This window comes from Dendropsophus ebraccatus, chromosome 10 (assembly GCF_027789765.1).
Source record: "Dendropsophus ebraccatus isolate aDenEbr1 chromosome 10, aDenEbr1.pat, whole genome shotgun sequence".
Taxonomy (NCBI): Eukaryota; Metazoa; Chordata; class Amphibia; order Anura; family Hylidae; genus Dendropsophus; species Dendropsophus ebraccatus.
Genome location: NC_091463.1, coordinates 8907642 through 8917578, shown reverse-complemented (window position 1 = coordinate 8917578; position 9937 = coordinate 8907642). Strand labels below are relative to the sequence as shown.

The 9937-nt window shown below is 44.5% G+C and overlaps 1 protein-coding gene across 1 annotated transcript in view; it reads right to left on the bottom strand.

The window, feature by feature from the left end:
* LOC138802556 (ectonucleoside triphosphate diphosphohydrolase 8-like) overlaps window positions 1-7499 on the bottom strand; it is a 32940-nt gene extending 25441 nt beyond the window's left edge. The window contains exon 1 of the mRNA XM_069985994.1: window positions 7463-7499. The gene's annotated coding sequence lies outside the window, so the exon portion shown is untranslated. The remainder of the gene's footprint in view (window positions 1-7462) is intronic.
* Between the last annotated feature and the right edge of the window lie 2438 nt (window positions 7500-9937).

The following is a 9937-nucleotide window of genomic DNA, read 5'->3' as shown; positions in this document are numbered from 1 at the left end:
GGCACTGTTTTCTCCCTCTGCGCCAGCCCCGCTCTATGCACTGGAGGGGGGCCCAGCGCCCCCAGTGCAACAATATCCCCTCCCCTTGGTGATGCCGTCCTGTTGATCCTAATGGAGGTGCGTCACATATAACGTACTGCAAAAAATAGTTTGAATATGGCTGATGGTACATTCTCTTTAATATGGGCTGTCTGGGTGCAGGGCTCCTAGGGGGCCCATAGCCATACAAGCCGTCCATATTCACTTGCATCGCCCACTCTGGGATTCCAGTGCTACATGCCTCAGATCCCGGACAGTCACACAGAGGAGATAACCGCCAGCTCCCCACTCCCCAATATTTGGTCATTTTTATCAGATCTTTTTCTTTTGTCATTTTTTCTGTCATTTAACCCCTTCAGGACAGAGCCCTTTGATGCACCAAAGTCCAGGTCATATTAATGCAATGTTCCTCCTCGCCTTCTAAGAGCCACAGCGCTTTTATTTTTCCACCTACAGGACTGGATGGGGTCATTTTTTGCACCATGATCTCTAGTTTTTATTAATATCGTATTGGCGTAACAGAAAAATTTTGATTGCTTTTTATATTTTTTTTGTGATATATAATTTAATAAAATCAGAAATCCTTGTGTTTTTTTTTTTGTTTCCGTTTACGCCGTTCACCGTGCGGGAACAATAATGTTATATTTTATTAGATCGGACAATTCCACAAGCTACGATATGTAATATGTTTATTTATTTAAATTTATATTGTTATAATGGGCAAGGGGGTCTTTTAAACTTTTATTGGGAGGGGGGTTTATAAGGTTTTTTTTTAATACTTTTATAAAACTTTTTTAACTCGTATATCACTGTAAAATATGCAATCATTAGATTGCATGTACTGATCTATGCCATAGCATAGCATAGATCAGTGTTATCGGCGATCCATGTATAGAGCCTGCCTGAGAGCAGAGAGCACGGCTGCGGGGGTCCCGATCACCCAGTGACAGATGCTTGATCTGTCACTGACCACCTAAATGCCGTGATCGCTGTAGATCACGGAGTTTAAGGGGTTAATAAGAGCCGGCTGTGGGATCGCAGCTGACTCTCATTACCTCCAGGCCCTGGACATTGATATGAGCAGGATCGCTCTCACTTCAGCGCTCCTGCTCACATCAGGAAGCCCCAGTAGTCAGGAACGTATATATACATTCCTACTGCAATGTGCAGTAGGAACGTAAATATACATGTTACTGACGGGAAGGGGTTAAATGAACTTTTCACATGTCACACATACATGCCAAAAGTTTATATCAGTTGGGGTCTCAGTGAGGACCCTCCAACCAATAGTTAGTTACAGCTGGGTAAAGCCAAACCCCAAAAGTCCGACCGATTACAGGAAAGGAGCGGGTCAGCGGGTCGTGTCTCACAGGTTCTATATTAGTGGGCCCAAGGATCATTTCCTCTGGTGGGCCCCAGGTACCCAAGTCCGACACTGTATTCAGCTGTTTCTAAATGTTTGTTTCATCTGTTTTACATCTTATTCAGAATAATAAATCATTATTTTGGGGTGTGGAGCCAATTGTCTGCATATCAGTGATTTCTTATGGGAAAATTTGCTTTGGTATAAGAGTGGATTTGGATTACAAGCGCCGTCTCGGAACAAATTATGCTCCTAATCCAAGGCACCACTGTATATTGCGGGAGGAGTGAGGCTTCTAGTTATTATAGCCATCCAGTATATATATATACACCCTTAGCCTTTCTATGGATTGTATGAGTTATATAACCATGTGTGGGGATGTCAGGTGAATCACTAATCATCTTCATTGTCCTGCGTCTTAATCTCAGCTCGGGAGAAGATGGTGCGAGGACAATAAGCCTGATTGTTAATATGTAAGAACTATATCAGCACTGACATGTAGTTACAGAGTGATGGATTACTGATCCACGGACAATTATTTATGATGTATTACTGATTCATGGATAATTATTAATGGCCACATCAATTCTCATGTATATAGAGAAGAAGGGTTGAACACAGCTGGAATATGGATTGTATTGATATACTATAGGACAGAGATGCCTCTGTAATGGAGATAGTAAGATGGTGCTGTTCTCTGGGGACCCGCGTCCTGCTTTATACACAGAACAGCAGTGAATGATGGGATGCCTGTCCTCCATGCTATGTTGATGTTTGATCCAACCAGATCCACTTTTTTGTTTCCCATACTAGTGTGTCCCATACCCCCGATGAGGCTGTATTGATGGTGAAACATGTCGGAGGCCACATACGGTGTTAGGCAACAGTTAGACTACTACAAGATACATTATAACACATATCTTGTAGTATTGGAGTAACAGGTAATATGTGTGGGTTGTGTATAAAACATCAGTTTATATGTAAACACTGGGAACAATGGATCTGAACCCTCTGGTTTAAAACACGTTATGTGTGAACACAGGCAGACATAGGTATGTGGAAACCATATTGTGCATTGATATTGATGCCCCATATCTGATAGCACATGGGTTAGATATCTTTGTGACTCTCAGGAGTTAATGTAATGTGTCAGACACACATATCTATATGGACAGTGATTAGTGCTGGGGCAACACCCATATATATATATATATATATATATATATATATATATATATATATATATATATGGAATCTGGCAAAATTTTTTTCCCCGTTCAAACCAATTGGTGGCAGACAGTAAGATAGATTTGTAAATTACTTCTATAAAAAAAAAACTCCAGTCTTCGAGTACTTATCAGCTGCTGTATGTTCAGCAGGAAGTGATGCATTCTCTCCAGTCTGACACAGTGCTCTCTGCTGCCACCTCTGTCCATGTCAGGAACTGTCCGAGAAGGAGAGGTTTTCTGCAGTGTTTTAAACTACAACAGACGGCAGTGAAAGATCGCACTAACATCTACCGCAATAACACCTCCGGCAGTGCTGGTGAAGTGGCTTCGCCGTTCCTCCACTCTGATAGGTCTTTCCTCCTGCGGGCCCGCACCTTTTACACTCCATGATGGCTGTATGGGGATTTCGCCTGTCAGCCATGCTGATCTATGCCTTTACATATGAACAAGGGAGGCGGCAATCGGCCCCCAGCTCTGGTTATCAGCCCAGCCACTGTGTTACAATATATGTTCTACAATGTGAATTTCTTAGTATCGGTAAAGTCTCCAAGTTTCAACAGAGCTGTGTTATGAGATTACATGCTATGTACTTAGTTGTGTGTGCTTTTTCCCCTCATTCATCATCCCCCCCTTCTCCGCCCCCGTGTGAGCCTTTCTGTGTGCTTTTCTGTGTTTTCATTATGCTGCTTTCATCAGTTTATTATGCACGCTTGTTCTGAGGAAGGGAGATGCCTCTCCCGAAACATGTTAAAGGTGCGTCTACACGAAACGATAATTGGCCCGATCGTACGATTAACGATGTCGGAGTAACAATTTTTTTTTCATAACGATCAGCGTTTAGATGGTACGATATATCGTACGGAAAATCGTTTTGCGATCTCACACATTGGTTAAATCGGCGAACGACTGTTCACACGGAACAATCTGCGAATTTTTTGCGAACAACGAATGACGAACATGTTGAAAGATCAAAATTTCTCGTTTGCCGTTTGATTGTTCGCTGCGTTTACACGTACGATTATCGTTCAAATTCGCACGATAATCGTTACGTGTAAACGCACCTTAACTCAATTGGCAATTGGCAATAAAGTGTCTTTATTCCATTTATCCGTCTGGAGAGTTGGCCTGCCTCACTGACAGCGCTGGCTTACACATACACCTCCGTTTTTTCTTTTCTCTAGGACATTTACATGGCCCCTTCCTTATGAGCATCCCGTATGTGAGGTAGCGTCCAGCTCCTGCAGTCCCTAATACCAGCCCACAAGTGGATTACCCAGGATAAATAGCCTGTTCGGGGTAATATGCTACTAGTCCAAGAGGCTACAGGGTGAGCCTACTACTGGATCTTGGCCCGTACCCTATCCTACAGGATCATACAAGACACCTGTGCCTTCTTCTTTTGCCTTTCTCTTTCTAGCTACAATATCCTGGCAGAGTACAGTGCTACATTGGGCAAGGCTCTGAAGACGCTTCGCTACTCCACTCTCCTCCGATTCACAGACTAACATTTCTTCATTCTTCTTTCTACACCAGTTGTTAATGAAGCGGAAACCTATTTTTGTGTATTGCACAATTGATTTGAACTTTTTTTTTTTTTCTTTACTATCCCTTTAAGGGTGCGTTCCCACCTACAGGATCTGCAGCTGATTTTCTGCTGCAGATCCGCAGCAGATTTCATTTAAATAACTTAACACAACATTAAATCTGCACCATCAAATCTGCTGCGGATCTGCTGCAGATCCTGTAGGTGTGAACGCACCCTAAAGCTTTCCCTGAATTCAAAGGGAAGGTCAGAAGGAGCTCAAGTTGAGTGTGAGGAATGCCGGGCAGTGATTTCACCTCTCAGTGTTATCAGAGGGAAACTCGGACATCTCCCATAATCAGCAGATTCCAAACATTATCCACTTATCTCCCCCTTGAAATTCCCATCAAATCCTTAATACTCCGATCATTTCTAGGGCCGTAGACGCAACAAGAATGTGGCAAAAAAAAAAATTGCAAACTACAAGATGGAGCAAAAAAGTTGCAATGCAGGAGGGCGAGGATACAGATAGTACAGGGCACATAGGCAAACACCACGAAGTAGGGATATATTGCTTTGAGTCACGGCCCTGCCCGTCATCTGACATCATAAAAATTCTACAATATGGGAGGAAGCACCATAAAGGGGTTTCCAGGATGTAATAATCGATGGACGATCTTTAGAATATCTTATCGGAGGGAAGTCACCTGGAGCTCCTGCCATCAGCTGTTGTCTGGATGTGTACACAGCTCCGCTCAATGGGTAGTGGCCATTTCTGGTTACTGCAGCACAGCTTTCACTGAAGAGAATAGGAGTTGAGCTGCAGCATGACCATGACAGCTCTGCTGAACAGCGAAATGCTGGCAGTGCAGGTTGTTGATGCCCCCACCAATGACATATTAATAACCTATCCTGAGCATAGTCCTTTAAACCCCTTTAAAGGGGTAGTTAACCAAAAAGTAGTTTTTCGGACAGCGGCCCGGTTCCCTCCTCTCTATGATGCGGCTCCATTCATTCTAACGGAGCCGCGTCATACAGGGGAGGGAATTCCCTCCCACTGGGGGCGGGCCGGCCTACCTCCAGTGCTTGAGCACTGGCCGGTTCCAGTGCATAGAACGGCGCAGTGTGCGGGAACCTGGCCATGGTCCGAAAAACGGACTGCGGCACCGGCTTTCCCGTGACGGCGCCGTTCGATCCGTTGGTTCAGATTAAAGAGGATGTACCTGGTGGTACATCCTCTTTAAATTAACTAGTGCCAGGAAATGCCAGAGATTTGTAATTTACTTCTATTAAAAATCTCCAGTCTTCCAGTACTTATCAGCTGCTGTATGTCCTACAGGAAGTGGTGTATTTTTTCCAGTCTGACACAGTGCTCTCTGCTGCCACCTCTGTCCATGTCAGGAACTGTCCAGAGCAGCAGCAAATCCCCATAGAAAATCTCTCCTGCTCTGGACAGTTCCTCACTTGGACAGAGGTGGCAGCAGAGAGCACTGTGTCAGTCTGGAGAGAATACACCACTTCCTGCAGGACATACAGCAGCTGATAGGTACGTGAAGACTGGAAATTTTTTTAATAGAAGTAAATTACAAATCTCTGGCTTTTTCTGGGAAAAACTTTTTTTTGATGAACAACCCCTTTAATACTAAGCCAGAGCCCATCTCCAGTGCATCCAGACACCCAACTGGTCATCATTCTCAGGGCACTTCTACACAATCAATTCTCTATCAAGGACAGAATGTGACCACCAAGGACTGATACAGCACAGCATTGCTCTATGATAATAAGCCGTTCCTTATCCTATTGCCATATGTCTAGTGCTATTGTCTGATAGGGGGTAAGGGCGGGGGCTTGCCCCTTAGTCTAACGCTTTGGGGTTACTGGGGCCTTATACAGCCCTCACCACCTCGCTTATCAGCTCGCTCTATAACACTTTGTGACGACATCTATAAATGAGGTTTTTGGACATTGTGTAATAGACTGATTAACCACATAAATTATAATGTAGATCAAGCCAATGTTGCATAATAGTATATGGAGCTGGCGTAAAGCATGCTGCCTGTAATACAAGTAGGTAAAGGGTGCCAGGATGCACTCACATGACCTGAAGGTACAGGGTGTTGGCGACAGATCGCCTGCTATTTAACAATCCGAAGCTTATCCACATGTCAAATACATTTCCTTATGAGGATGGCACGGACGGAGGGGAGAGGGTCGCTGTTTATTTGGTAAGACTAATTCTATATATAGAATTGTAATAACCTTCTATTTAAATATCGCCGGTCTTCTAGTACTTATCAGCCGCTGTATGTCCTGCAGGAAGTGGTGTATTCTTTCCAGTCTGACACAGTGCTCTCTGCTGCCACCTCTGTCCATGTCAGGAACTGTAAAGTGCTCTCAATTTGCTGCTGCTCTGGACAGTTCCTGACATGGACAGAGGGGGCAGCAGAGAGCACTGTGTCAGACTGGAAAGATTACACCACTTCCTGCAGGACATACCGCAGCTGATAAGTACTGGAAGACTGGAGATTTTTAAATTGAAGTAAATTATAAATCTATAAAACTTTCTGATACCGGTTGATTTGAAAGAATTTTTTTTTTTCGCCTTTAACAAAACATGAGACCTGTCATGTCTGGTGCCCATGACACCCGAGGCTACAGCCGGTATTGGATACTGCACCTGATCATGTGCTCTCACCCATAGGCTGTCCTTGGTGTCCCTGCCTTCCATAGGTCTCTGATGCAATGAAACTGACCTGCAGACCTCATTGCTTGTCCTCCCAATATAACATTAGGCGGGGGGATTAGAGGTACAATGTAACACTGATATTAAGTTCTCCTGAAACCAGAAAGTGAATGTTCTCCAGCAACATGAAATAATTGTACGGAAACTACAATATAGATGACGAGAAAATGACCACATCAAAAGTCCCCTCTCTATATAGAGTATAGGGCGAGGGAAATGAGGATATCCTTCATACGTCTCTGCTGGATAAAACTGGTTTCACAAATCTGTGGTCACCGAAGGATATAAAAGAGCAGAAGAAAGGACATCAAGGAAGAGACGTCCCTAACCACTGAGCTGCATTGCCTAATAAATCTAAACTAGGGGGCGCAATTGCATTCAATGACCCTTATATGTACAACCTTGGCCATTCAGAATTCCCTGTTGGTCTAGAAGAGTTAAGGTGGTGAATTTAGGGTGTTCCTGGGGGGTCCCATCCTCAGTAAATGGGGTCCTGGTCCTTTCCCACCCCCTAAAACTTCAGAGCTGAAAGTGACAATAAGTCAAGGAATAAGAAATCCACTTACTCCTGTGCTAAGTATCTCAGGCCACGTGTGCCTCTCCCGAGGATCTGGACGTCTCCTTCACATAAAAAAGTTCTGTTTAACTTTATGTAATGAAACGTGAACAGGGAGCGGCCAAGGAACCTGCCCACATATTCACTGCTAGACTGGTTATGACCATGGCTGCCTTCCCTAACTATCAGCCGGTGGCCGACAATAATCCATAATCTTCCTATTGTGTGCAGCCGGTGAGTGTGACACTTCCTTGCAAACACTCTCAGTATCTGTACATATAATATAGTGTAAGACTGCTGGCGGCTCAGGGTACTGCGACCAAGGAAGCTGCAGCTTCTACAGTAGAGGACTTACATGGGTACTCCAGACAAATTTTTTTTTTATCAACTGTTGTGTAATGTCCAGGAACCCATGTTCCACTAATGGATTCCTTTCCTAGTCCAGTCGGCCCCTAAAGGTATTTATGTATTGGGATCCTCTATTGCGTTATTCACTTTTGGCCACAAGATGCCACCACTGAGTATTGCCTTCTCCAGCACATTGAAGCTAATAGGCGTTGATTTATTGCTTATATTGTGTGATGATTTACATGTGCAAGTGTGTGACTGCCTGCCAAGTCCCATTGCCTAGCCTATCACAACTTTATTCTAAAAAGTTTCCACCAATGGTATGTTGAGTCACATCACAGTTCCTCCACCATTGAGAGGCTAAGCCTGGTCTCTCATATAAAACTCCCTGTTAGTTCCTGGTGCAGGAGATTAGTCAGGTTAGTTCTGTAGTAGATTAGTAGTGGAGGAGACTATACAGTTTGTTCCTGTGTGAGCCATTGGAGCATGTGTCGCTAAATTCCTAAGAGAGGGACAACTACCTCCAAAGGGACCTAAGCTGCCTACGTCTGGGGTGACAGTGTTCCCTAAAGTATTTGTGAGGAAGTCCTTCATTTGTCCGGACTGTCCCCAGTGGGTGGCAAAGAGCAGTTAATGCCGACGTACCCCACTGAACCTTCACTTGATCTCCTCAGGTAATCTTGAGGGATAAGCTACACCAAATTGTTCAAGCCCAGGGGCCCGTGTTCCTGGATCTGGCACTCCGTGATCTCTTCCGGTATGAGGCAGTAATCTCTAAACCGTATGAGTACGGGTTTCTTCTATTGCATATTCAAGTGCAGAAGTTCTGCAATGCCTAGACAGGTCCCACTGCTAGCCCTCCATCTACTCTACAAAATCTTCTAGCTAAAAACCTACTAAAGAGACTGTCCTTATTCATTCCTAACTTATTTAAAACCAGTAACCAAGTATTTAAAAGTGCAAACTGCTTACTCTCAACTTGTGCAAAGTATTACGCTGTACTGTCACTTTAAGAACAGCTCCCGTAAAGTGTCCAAGTTTATCCTGGACACTGTGGTTCATCTGCACTGCATCATGCACTACAGGGACACCAGGGACTACACCTGTTACCTTTTAACAGGAGTGTGTTTGGGACCCAGGGGGGGGTTTACACCATAGAAAACCTCTCCTGCTCTGGACAGTTCCTGACATGGACAGAGGTGGCAGCAGAGAGCACTGTGTCAGACTGGAGAGAATTCACCACTTCCTGCAGGACATACAGCAGCTGATAAGTACTGGAAAACTGGAGAATTTTTTATTAGAAGTCATTTACAAATTTTTATAACTTTCACCAGTTGATTGGAAAAAAAAAATGTCCGCTGGAGTACCCCTTTGAATCATAGTTTGCTGGTCTATGTTCCCTCTATGTTGGCGGTCGCCATACTCACAGACATGGGTGGATCACTATGAATTTGCAGTTATTACTGTATCCCGGCTTTAGGCAGATTAGACTGTAAATTCCAAGGGCAGGGAGTATACAGCACCATGTCAGCGTATTATAGAAATCATGGCAGCAATATAAATACAGCTCCGGCAGTCTTGGGGAGGAGGTGGATGCAGCATCCAATGTGTTTTACAGTGAACAGACAGGAATGTACTCTGCACTGTACAGCTGGCTGATCTGCGGCCGTCAGTGTCAGGTCGGCCTCCCGCATCACATTCCTGGACTGTGATACCCTGCAGCCATTCATCACTGTAACATAGATGTAACAAGGCAATGTCACTGTGTCACTGATGCATCACTGTCTGCAATGGGTATCAGTCGGGGTCACCGGGTCACATGATGAGCCCCCCAGAACTGTACCCCCTAACCCTGGGGCTCTCTCCAGCCGCGGTGATGCATGGCTGTCAGTGCTTGCTGGGACTTGTAGTCTACCCACAGCTGTGCTGTATATATCCGGAGCTCAGAGCTCTGTTGTTAACATCTTGCAAAGTCCTTGAGGAAACTTTTAAGACTCATTTGTGTCCAGTAAGAAAACTTCCGAGGTTCCTGCACTTTGAACATGATAGATGTGTGAACGCTATAATGTGACGGGGTCTGCAGGAACCATTATAGAGGCCGCAGCTGGCAGACACGTGTGGCCTGGAATCTCACATA